Genomic DNA, 12,610 nt, shown 5'->3' on the forward strand with positions numbered 1-12,610 from the left:
TTTAAATTCAGTAATTTGAGTAACTGTAGTTATTTTTATTCTTTATCTCTTTTTCTTTATTAATGGAAGACTGTATCCTTTCTATTGTCATAATTAAGAAATGTTGTTGGAATGTTAGAACTCTCATTGGTTTCGATGGAAGCAAAATGAGACCAACAGAGATTGCTTTTTGAAATTCCACACCTAGTACATATTCTTTACTCTTGGCCTATGGAAACTCTTTCCGTATGAATCCAATAAATTCATTGACTAATAATATAGCTTGAAGTTTGGGGGCCCCGTGACTCCATTTTTTGGATATTACTATAGAATAGTCCTTTCAACTTGTGGATTTAAAAAAAACAAGCAGGAACATTTGCAGTCTTTTCCTTATTTCTCAAAGAAAATCCTATGCAAGCATATAGAAAAGACAGCCAGTTCACATGTCTGCTTAAGTAGGTACATGGCTCATAACTAGTTTTTTTTCCATGCTCTGGCTTCCCTTCTGAATTGTTGCAGGAGGAGGAGGAAGATAATGTTACAGGGCCAGCTTTTCTAGAATGCTGTGGCCCATTTACACTGTGATGGTACAAAAGAGTGTCAAACCAGCTGGATTGCTCCTCCTGTGCGTATCCCAGGTTTGTACATATGTGTGGGGGGAAAGCTAGATCTATCCCAACCCTCTTCCTCTCCTCCAGTAACCCTCATGTGCTGAAGAGTGGAGTGGTATGGCCAGGGCAAAAGGATCTTTGGAGACATTAGGCAAAAAGGCATATAGGATAGAGCAGCCCCAAGGCTGTTCTAAGCTACCCATGCATAGAACTGGCTCCACAATGAGAGAACCTTAACAAGTTCCCTTGTGCCCCTCTTTTCCTCTCCCTGATCCTCTGGCTAGGCCCAGCAGACTTTGAGTACAGCAGAGGATTTGGGCCATAAATGTAGTCTGCTTTATCTATTACATACACATTTAAGTATTTTATTTTTGCAGAAGCCCATGAGAAATTGCATGAAGCTTTGAGCTTACCTGTGTTTTGATTTATTAATATAGATGATAGTGCTAGTTTTTGATGATTTATTTTATAACCTGACACTTCACTACAGCTAATTACAGTAGCATCTGGAGAACTGGAGGTAATGAGGATAAGAGCAATGCAAGCTGACACATCTATTTACAAACCTGTTTTTTGTTCTTTGGTTTCTATTTTGGGTTGTGTAAAATAAATAGATAAGGGAGTATTGGGATCATCTAGTCAAACCCACATAACACAGGCCATAAAATCTCACTGAGTACTTCCCACATCAAGCCCAGAACTTTTGTTAGAACTGGGGCATGTATTTTAGAAAGATAGCTATATACTAACTAATCTTTTAAGCTAGTGGCTCTATTGCTCCAACAAATAGAATTGATGACAATGTACTTTTATTTTTCTATATTTATCTTGCTGGATACTTACATGGTCCTCCATACAGCAGTATCTAAGCTCCCTAAAAACATTAATTGAGTCTATCCTCACAAAACTCCCATGGCATTATCCCCTTTAAGGATGCAGAACTGAGGCACATGACAGGTTAAATGATTTGCCCAAGTTTATGGATTGCCACAAAACGAATTCAGGCCTCCTAAATGCCAGTCTAAAGTACTATATTTTGGTGTTAAGTACATAGCATATTACTGGTTTTCTAAATTTGAGGGGAATACACAGTTTATAATAGTCCATTAAAAATAGCCACTCAACCATATCAAAGGCCTTCTATGCCTCAAGGTGATTAGACATGTTTCTGTTTCTTTAACCAGGCCAAAGAGATTAAATTAATTGTAGGTAGTAGATTATCTGATTATTGCCCTCCAATAATAAAGGCTGTTTTTTTGGTTAGTTTTTTTTAGTTCATTCTTGCTGCCTATATTTTAGCATGATTTTAAGATCTATATCTAAAGAGAAATTGGTTACTAAGAACCACAATCATGTAACAGAGCTGGTCAGAAACAGGAATTTCAATTCTGCAGAATATTCTGACATTTCTAAACTTGTTTTCATTCATTTCAAGTAAGAGCAAATAGAGTGAAGTTTTCTGCAGAACAGAAGTTCGAAAAAATTTCAATGTAGAACCATCATAATATTTCATTTCACTAACACAGAAATATGATAACAGTATAAAATATTACATATATTATGATAATAAACAATTAGAATAGTCTAAATGCAATGAGAAAGTCAAAATTATTTTTGACTTTTTCCCCATTGAAAATGTTCTCAAAATCAAAATGTTTCTGCAACAAAGTTTTGATTTAAAAGAAAATAGCATTTAACAGCAGATATCTCTTCCATTGCAACGTTTTGACCAGCTCTACTCTACAGGTTTGATCTCCTTGAATAACAATGTAATGGCAGCTTTCTGCTTTCCAGGAGATGACCCCCTTTTTAAAGTTTCAGCAAAGGAAAGACGTTCTTCCTAAAAGTTTTTTTAAAAAATAGATATTTCAGTCTCCACTTGAGATTTTGGCTCCTCTAATCTAACTGCATCTTCTGATATAAATGGCAGCTTCACTTTTTAAAATATTATTGTATCTACTCTGTATTGGGATGAGATATGGCATAATAGTTATAGAAATCCTGAAAAGCAGATTTAATAGATCTACGATCCCTTATCATACCCCTTTTCAGTTCCTATTTGACAAATTGCTTTTATATGAGATCTCCTAGGGAGATAAGTCAATATTTTTTTCAGCTTTGTTGCCCTTTTATAAAAGGCATTTTAGCTAATTTTCTTTACCATACTGCTTTGTCACTCAATAGCTTAAGTCCTTCCCTTAGAAGTGCTCTGCATTCCTTTTGATTTCATAGTCTTATGAAGAGGTTCCAATCTTTGTTTTTGGGGGGATTTTTTTTAAAAAGAACCAATTATTTCCTTAACTTAAGTTACCACATATACCAAGCAACCTCCCTCAAATTACTCCCTGGACCAGTTTCCATAGGGTACAATCACTGCTGTCTGCTAGATCACTGAGTTTTATGTAGTCATATATATAATTTTAGCAGCTATCATTAGGCTCTATAATAAGGTATCATAGAATCGTAGGACTGGAAGAGATCTTGAGAGGCCAAATCCTGCCATGAGTGCAGGGGACTGGACAAGTATTATCTAGACCATCCCTGACAGGTGTTTGTTTAACCTGCTCTTAAAACTCTCCAGTGATGGAGATTTTCCTGCATTTGCCTCTGCCATTTCAGAACAGCCGACATAGGGGCATAATCTACAATAGTATTATCAACCCCAACTTCATGCACTTTTCAGAGATGTTTTGGTTCACAAGTATAAGCTCTATTTTGAGTATGAGCACTGACTATTTGAATAAAACATATACTCTCTCTATATATTGTATTCGCCACATATCTATTTGTTACAGTTCAGCTATGATTTGGGGCATCATTTATGTTTTTTGTTTCCTACTATATAACCCCCCCCCTCCACACACACTGATTGATATTTTGTACTATGCCACTAAGCAATTAAGATGGCTTTGTGCCCTTTTGATTCTGGGCTGCTGCAGGGGCTGGAGAGTAATTTAGGTAAACCATAGCAATCTGTTTCCAGCTGCCTATGTGTTGTGGCCCTGCTTCTTATCTCCACATGCCCCTTACAACTGGACCTGCGGTGGGGGTCTCAAAGGGCAATATATATGCCCCTGCACGAGGAGAATACTCTCCTGGCTGCAGCAGTCTAAGGAGGCTTAATGGAGAAGGGAATTCCTCCTTTCATGTCTAGCTTTAGGTATGAGGCCCAGTTAAGGTTCTCTTAAAATACCCTTGACATGTGGGGCAAAGGATAATTAATGTATTATTTTCCTCCTTTTAAAGAAAGCAATATCTTACCCTCACACACAAGTACATATCCACCACTATCAAATAAAGGAGTGCTTTTTTCTAATTAAGGTAGCAACTTCTGCTGCTTCTTAGAAAATGCAGGCTCTTTCATGTCCAATCCAACCCTTTTTAGTTTAGCTAACTCTTTTCAAAGAGATTAATTTTTGTGTATCTATGATATTTGGAGGCAGTTTTGTAAGATGTTGCTTTCCCCCCCTTTTTTCCTTTTGCTGAGTTATCTAGATGTTAAGATTCCAAGAAACTATTTTATAAATTCTATTAGTCTCTATTAGGAGGCAGAATTAGGGAAGGACATATTTAAACCAACTTTTTTTTTTATTCTATTATGTGGACACTATACCAGAGATGAAGAGCTCTATCAAATAGAGTCATTATCAATGAAAGAAAAAGGGTGTATAACAAGGAGGCAGTCTAGCTTAGGAGGAGGAGGGTTGGGTTGAGAAAAATGTAAATTGCATCATTTCTAAATTTTTGATAAACACAGTGAACAGGGATGTCAGCCTCTTCCCTTTCAGGAATAATCTTAGTGAACATTTCATATCCCAACCTGAATTTAGTTACTGAATGCAGCACAGTCTGAGGGAGGGGATTGACTGCTGGGGTCTCTGGAAAGGGGTGGGGGAAGAAACTCACCTGTGAGTGTGACTCTTTCCCCTGGTGTGAGGTGAGGTAGGCTTGGCGGCTCTGGCAGTATCCTTTGTTGTCCCCCATAACATTCATTCTTCTCTCCCCTGCCCCACAGAGCACCCCCTCCTTTTCTCCTCCCCCTCCCACGGAACACCCCTGTCTCCCCTCTTCCCTCCGTCAGGGGGGATGACATTGTTACTGATTTTGCAGCCAAAAAAGCCAGAAAGCCAGAAAGATTGCTTTTAATTCAAAACAAATCTTTGTTTCAATACCTCTTCATATAAATTTCCAATAAAATGTCAACAAATTAAAAAAATTATATTATTTGCATCATTCTTTCAAATCAGAATTTTTTCTACAGTGCTACTTCTTTAGTGCTAATCCATCAGCATTACAGTGGCTTCATTAAGTTAAACTGGTTTTAATAACATGCATGTGGCAAGTTTTCCAACAGTGTAAGCTTATGTTTGTGTTGCTAAGAGCAAGACAGGCACAGGGGCACCAGTTTAATAATCCCGCCTAGGGCACCGTAAATCCTAAGGATGACCCTGGCCGTACTGATGAACCTGAAGTTGTCAGAACTGGATGAGCTGCCCTTGACTGGACTGGGGGATACAGTGGCAACGGGAATTTTGAGAGCTTAAAAATTTGAGATGGATACCAGTTGGGGAACAAGTGACAGACATAAAAGGAAGCTGATGAATGGAGAACGTTTTAATCTTTGGGTCTTTAAATATCTACATATATCCCTGCATCATCTTATGTAAATTATCTTTGTAACATTTAAACTATAATAACTACACCAGAAACAAGTTACCATGCTACATAGGATTATGTAAACAATTATTAGAATTGATTTTTCTTTCTTCAGAAAATAAAGAACAAACAGAATATTATGGTAAAGTAGAATCTTTTTTGCAGTAGGAATAAGTCTAAGGACAAGTTCTTGCAGCTTTTTCTGCTAATCTGACTCCTCTGAATGGTCATTAAACTTTACAAACACTGGGTTTGAGATAAGCAGAAAGTTCTTGTGTAAAGAGACCGCAAATGTGATACTTGTTCCAAAAAGATCAAATATCATCTAAAGCCCACATGAACTCTAATGAAATCTAATAAAAGAATAAGTGGCTACAACTGTGACCTTACTACTATAGCATAACATTTTTAAAAGATTAATCATAGATTACTATATAAGGGTCTAAATTAGATAAAATCTGTCTAGTTAGTGTATGTGACAAAGTGCAGCCCACAGAGCACTATATGCTAACTATCAATAATAAGTTGCAAGCATCATGATATTTAGCATTTTTCTTGAAACCTCTGCTCCTGGAGTTATGAGAATCTCAGCATGCTTTATTTATTTTCTGCTGGTTGCAAAGAAAAGCTTGAAAACATGAATCTAACATGACAAAACCCAGATGGTAAATAACCATCTTGCCTTTTTAAGCAAAAAACAGCAACAACAAAAACCACCGAAAAATACAACCACTTAGTGATGACAATGCTCAATCTGACTCATGGCCACCATAATCATTAACTGGGCAGTGTAGCCCACCATGATTAATTCTATTAAATAAGAATATGGTGATTAGCATAATTAGGTTGCCAGTGTGGTTCACAGCTAGGCAAAGCCTGGGCATTCAAGAATAAAATAGGCCAAGAAGGCTCTCCACTCCCAGCATTTAAACTCAATAACAGCACATACTTTATAATCAAGCCCAGGACCAGAGGCATCTGGGCAGGACTTTCCCTATCATTACTGCTCCCAGCTGTGGCAGATCTGGGTCCATGCACCAGAAACAAGCAGGAAGTCTGTCTCACACCTGAACTGAAGCATTGCTCATGGACAGTATCTTTGGGGAATTAAGCTGCAAAGCTCAAGCAAGTCTCTCCTAAGCATCTGCTAACTGCAGTTTTTAAAAAGCTTATATCTTGGCCAAATTTGGATAGATTTTCATGGTGATAGTAAAAAGGCCCCACACAGCCAAATCTCAAGTCCCTGTTCTAAAGCCTGAGGGTGCTAGAGCTTTTCAAAGAAAAGGTTGCCAACATTTTATAACATGGGGAAAACAATGTATTCCCCTCCTTCCCTGCCACCCCAAGCTGCATTTTTAGAAACAAGAGATCCATTTTGAGTGAAAATTTCCAAAAAAAATTCAACCCAAGGCAAACACCTGGCATGTGAAATTTCAGCCCAGCCAGTTAAAGTTTGGCAAAGTTATAAGCTTCTGAAAAATGAGGTTATAATGTGCAGCATTGGGCAACCTTAATAATAGGCAATCTGAGCAGCCTACACACACACAGGACTTAATTTTTTTTTTTCTTTTTTCTTTTTTTAAGAGCTTGCTTGATAATGAGGCAAAAATAAGTTAATAATTTATCATTTACTGGTAGATACTTAAAACCCACTGAAGAGAAACTCTGAGAAATCTGAATGAGAAACTCTTGCTACAGAATTTGCTTGGTTGTGAACAAGGTTTAAGATTTAAATGAAACATATTTCATGCCCTGGGAAATCATTCTGGTGATGAAGCCCTCTGAATCTGACAGTGTTGTTGAAACATAAGTTTGTTTTGCCTCTAGGAATTACAAATTGCCTGTTTGAGAGTAATTGAGCCAAATGGTAGCGTTAGCCCCCAAGTGAAATTAGTCCCACTATATGGAGTTTAAAGCAGCTACAAATTTGTTCTATGTTCCTGACACCTAAGCAGTGACATTATTACTTGGCAGCAGTTAGCCAAATACCTGCATCTCTTTTTAATGAAGATATCATTGCTGCACTCTTTTTGTAAATATATATATAAGCAAGACCACAATAATTTTCATTATGTCAAGGCACTTCACATGCTAAATAATTTTTTTTACACCCTCTATAAAAGAAATGACCGCATCACCAAAACATACTCTCATCTGAAGTGGAATACAGAGTCAGGTTTCTGGTTTAATTTACATTTTATTTTAGTGTTTTAAAAAAAATTCATCTACAAATCAAGTAGTTCTCTCTGTATTTCATGTGCAGGTGACGGTGTGAGAAAATAATAGGCCATTCCCTCATACTTGGGCCCTTCTTTATGCTAAATTATGGTGGTGCAAGAATAAAGCATACAATACTGTATTATACATACATGCATCACAAAAAAATAACTAGAGTAAAGGATTACTTAGGCTGCAAATTCAACCACTCAGAAGTTAGGGAATGCCAGGATTAAGGTTGCCTGTGCAACCTTCATTGTCCCCCTTGTGCATATGCATTTTGATACAGTTTTTAATTACATGATCACATACTATTTTCTCCACAGGCTCTGTGGGTCATTCAGGGAGCAGGATGGACAGTGCTCAGTGAACAAAGTAGTATTGTGTAATGAATGAGGTGGATGTCTATTGATCTCCCTAGCATGCTTTGGGGACTGTTTCACTTGTAAAGTGAATGTATACCTGAGGCTTATAGTGCAGTTGGCTGCTGTGGTGTAACAGATTCTCAAATCTGAAGCCAGTTTAACATAATTTCCTTTATCAGCTTTTAAATACCATTAGTAGTGATCATTCCAAAGACTCAAACACACATATTTTGTACACTTGCATAAAAGATAGAGAGATCAGAGGCATCTTGCTCTGTTCTGTGTGTGGAACCTCAGGTTGGTTAATGCTCCCTTCTTGTGGATCTTAGGTATTCAGCAGAGTAGGGAAGGCACCAGCATGGAGCAGAGGGATATTTTAACAAACAACCAGGTTCCTAAGCCACTACCAACTATTGGGATGGATTATCAATTATTGCGCTTATTGGTAAGAATAATTATGTAGTAGATCTTTGTAATAACTTAGTTAAGGCAAAGCTTGAAGGGAGGAGGGGTGAACCTGACTCTCTGTACCCTTTTCTTGATGTGTGGAGGGTAAGTGTCAGTGAAAAACAGGCATACTGGAAATATTTACACCTGCCAGACTAACCACTGGAAACCACAAAACCGCATCCTGTTTTCACTTCCTTTGTAACCAGCAACTGATTCTATTTGATCAGCCATGTTACACCTTTGATTGACATGTCTTTGTAACTTTGGGGTATAAAAGAAGAAGCGTGAGTCAGGGTTAAGTGTATCTCATCATGGACACATTGAGAAGATCTTCAACCACAGATGGGGAGCTGGCCACTGGAATGATGTAGCTGAAGAATCACCCGAAGACCACTACAAACTCCTGAGGGGTGTTTTGCAGTTTGGGGGTACTCTATAACCTATGTATTTGTGAATGCTTGAGACTAGATAAAGCAGTGACTAAGTAGAGGCATTCCATTGGGAGTGCAGGGAATTAATAAAATACTGTCTTTAAGGGAAAGCATGTGGTTTTCATTTGTTTGGGCCAGCCACATAGCAGACAGAGGTGTTGCATCTCCCTTGGTTTGTCCTGCTACCAACTCGGACAGAGAAAAGTTACCAAGGGCTTCGAATTCACAGGAACCAGGTACTGAGAGATTAGGGTGACCAGATAGCAACTGTGAAAAAACAGGACAGGGGGTGGGGGGCAATAGGTGCCTATATAAGAAAAAGTCCCCCAAAATGGGACTGTCCCTATAAAAATGGGACATCTGGCCACAAGACATTCGGGTTCACTGGAACCCCAGGTAATAAGGGTTACAGAGAGTTTGGGGTTCACTGGAACACAGGTACTGAAAACTTCAACTTCACTGGAACCCCAGGTAACACATGGCAGCACCCTTAAGAACTATATAGGATTGAGAACTTAAGCTATATATAAGTCAGTGGTCCCCAAATTGTGGGACACCTCCCCCAAGGGGACACAAAGGAACATTGAAGGAGGGCACACAGCAGGGCCTGGACAGCCCCCATGCAGGGTGGAGAGGGAGCCACCCAGCTCTGCTCTGCCCCCAGGCCAGCTCCACCTCAAACCCCTTTTCCTCCCCCAGCTCCACCTTCACCCCAAGCTCCCCTGCTGAGCCAACTGTGCAGTCATGAGGGGAGGGGGCACAGACAGATTCCATTACTGGTAAGTGGTGGCCATTGCAGGAAAAGTTTAGGCCACACTGGCTGAAGAATTATATAGGCCAGGGTCCCTCAGATCCCTGAATGATATTTGGTTGCTTTGAACACCTTCTATGTTTTTTGAAGGGGATTTTGCTCTGACTCCACATGCGAAATATGTGGCTCAGGCCCATCTCTAATTTCAGCACATTACACAATGAAATGAGGGCCCATGAGAGTGAACATATCTTCTGCCAAGGTGATTGAAACAGATAGTAAGATGAAGACAGGAAGTGTCAGAGTTTATGTGGAACAAACAGAGGAAGTTACTTGAGATATGGCAGATATAACAGTATAGGAAATAATGGTAAGGAAAGAGGAAAAAGTACTGCAACCATACGACAAATTTCTGAAGTATCTGTACATGCAGGAGACAAGAGGGAAAACTAGTTACCTCCTCCTGATGAGGACATAAGAAGAAGTATATTGGATCAGACCAATGGTCCATCTGTAAAGGTCTTTGGACCAAAACCCAGGTCTGCAGAGCCCGGGATGGCTGGCTTTTCCACCTTGCCACTGGTAAGCTCTGGGAGCCCTGTGGCGAGCACATGCTTCAGGAAGCACCACCCAAGGAAGCGAAAGTGACAGTATCTTGCAGCCCTCTAATTGGCCAAGTGTCCTACTTAACCCTAGGGATTACCCCAGGAAGTTGTCTGGACAATCACACAGACTTTGACCTGCTGTGACTACAGACATTGCCTTGTCTCCTGATCTCCAATAAAAGGCCTGACTCTGACCCTGATTCCTGCCTGGTTCTACCACTGACTTCCAGTCTCTGATCCCGGCCTGAATCTGACCCAAACTCTTACTTATTGAACCTGACGCTTGTGATTCCTCTGGCTCCTGCTCAGCAACTATCACCCCTGATGCGCAGACCCCAACCCAGCTGTGACTGCTCGGCCAGACTGCATACACCCCAGTCCCTTATACCATCTAGCTCAGTATCTTGTCTTCTCATGGTGACCAGTGCCAAATGATTCAGAGGGAGTGAACAAAACAGGGCAATTTATCCAGTGATCCATCCTTCCATCCAGTCCCAGCTTCCAGCAGTCAGAGGTTAGAGACACCCAGAGCACGGGATTGCATCCCTGACCATCTTGGCTAGTAACCATTGATGGACCAATCATCCATGAATGTATCTAATTCTTTTTTGAACCCAATTATATTTTTGGCCTACACAACCCTCCCTTAAGCCTGTTGCCTATTAGTTTCATTGGGTGACCACTGATTCTTCTGTTATTTGAAGTGGGGGCACATAGCGGGGCCTTGTTTACTTTCTCCACACCATTCATGATTTTATAGACCTCCATCATGCCCCCCTCACCACCTTGGTCATCTCTTTCCCAGCTGAACAGTCCTAGTCTTTTAAATTTCTTCTCCTATGAAAGTTATTCCATTCCCGTAACCACTTCTGTTGTCTTTCTCTGTACTTTTTTCAAATTCTCATATATCTTTTTCGAGACAGAACAACCAGAACTGCACACAGCGTTCAAGGTGTAGGCATATCATGGATTTATATACTGGCATAATGATACTGTTTTTGTCTCATTATCTATCCCTTTCCTAATGGTTCCTAATATTCTATTAGCATTTTTTTTAAGCTGCTGCTGCACGTTAAAAACATCTGCTCAGAGAACTAGCCACAATGACTCCAAGATCTTTCTTGAGTGGTAACAGCTAAATTAGACCCCATCAGTTTGTATGTATAGTTAGGATTATGTTTTCCACTGTGCATTACTTTCTGTTTAGGAACTCTGAATTTCATCTGCCATTCTGTTGCCCAGTCACCTAGTTTTGTAACTCTTGATCCCTTTGTAACTCTTGACACTCTGCTTTGTACTTAACTATTTTGAGTAACATTGTATCATCTGCAAACTTTGCCACCTCACTGTTTACCCCTTTTTCCAGATCATTTATGACTATGATGAACATCACTGGTTCCAGTATAGATCTTTGGGGGACCCTACTATTTACTTATTTCTATTGTAAAACTGACCATTTATTCCTACCCTTTGTTTCCTATCTTTCAACTAGTTACTGATCTGTGAGGGGAGCTTACCTTTTATTCCATGAGTACATATTTTGCTTAAGAGCCTTTAGGGAGGGACTTTCTGAAAGTCCAAGTACACACTGTCAACTGGATCACCCTTGTTGACACATTCAAAGAATTCGAAGACTGGTGAGGCATGATTTCCCTTTACAAAAGTCATATTTACTGTTCCCTAACAAATCACGTCAATCTCGGTGTCTAATAATTTTGTTCTTTACTATAGTTTCAGTCAATTTGCCTGCTACTAAGGTCAGTCTTACTAGCCTGTAATTGCCAGGATCACCTTTGGAGCCTTTTTAAAAAGTCAGCATCACATTAGCTATCCATCAGTCATCTGGTACAGAGGCTGGTTTAAGTGATAGGTTACAAACCACAGTTGTTAGTTTGTAATCTCCATGCAGCTTGCACACATTTCATTCTTGTGACAGTTCCTCTTAATTTCCATTTAACTAGCCATCCCATTTTTGCGTAGATCTCCTTTTTGAAGTGAAACCCTGCTATGGTAGGTTCCTTTGGTATTTCCCTCCCCTACAAGGATGTTAAATTTAATTACATTATGGACCCTTCTACCAAGCAGTTCAGCAATAATCACAACTTGGACCATATCCTATGTGCCATTTAGAACTAAATCAAGAGTTGCCTCTCCCCTTGTGGGGTCCAATGACGACTTGCTCTAAGAAGCAGTCATTTGTGGTGTCTAGAAATTTTCTTTCTGCATCCAGTCCTGAGATGACATGTTTACAGTCAATATAGGGATAGTTCCCTATATTGTTTTTGGGTTTCCTGTTTTTGTAGCCTCTCATATCTTCCTGAGCATTTCCAATCACCATCACCATCCTGCTCAGGTGGTCAGTAGTGTTTTCCCACTGCTATGATCTTATTATTCAAACATGGAATTTCTATCCATAGAGATTCTATGGTACTGATGGATTAAATTAAGACTTTTACTGTATTTGATTTCTCTCACATAAAGTGCCACTCCCCTTACTCTATCATTCCTATGTATTTTTAACCAAGTATTACCATGTCCCATTAAT

This window comes from Chelonoidis abingdonii, chromosome 2 (assembly GCF_003597395.2).
Source record: "Chelonoidis abingdonii isolate Lonesome George chromosome 2, CheloAbing_2.0, whole genome shotgun sequence".
Classification (NCBI taxonomy): domain Eukaryota; kingdom Metazoa; phylum Chordata; order Testudines; family Testudinidae; genus Chelonoidis; species Chelonoidis abingdonii.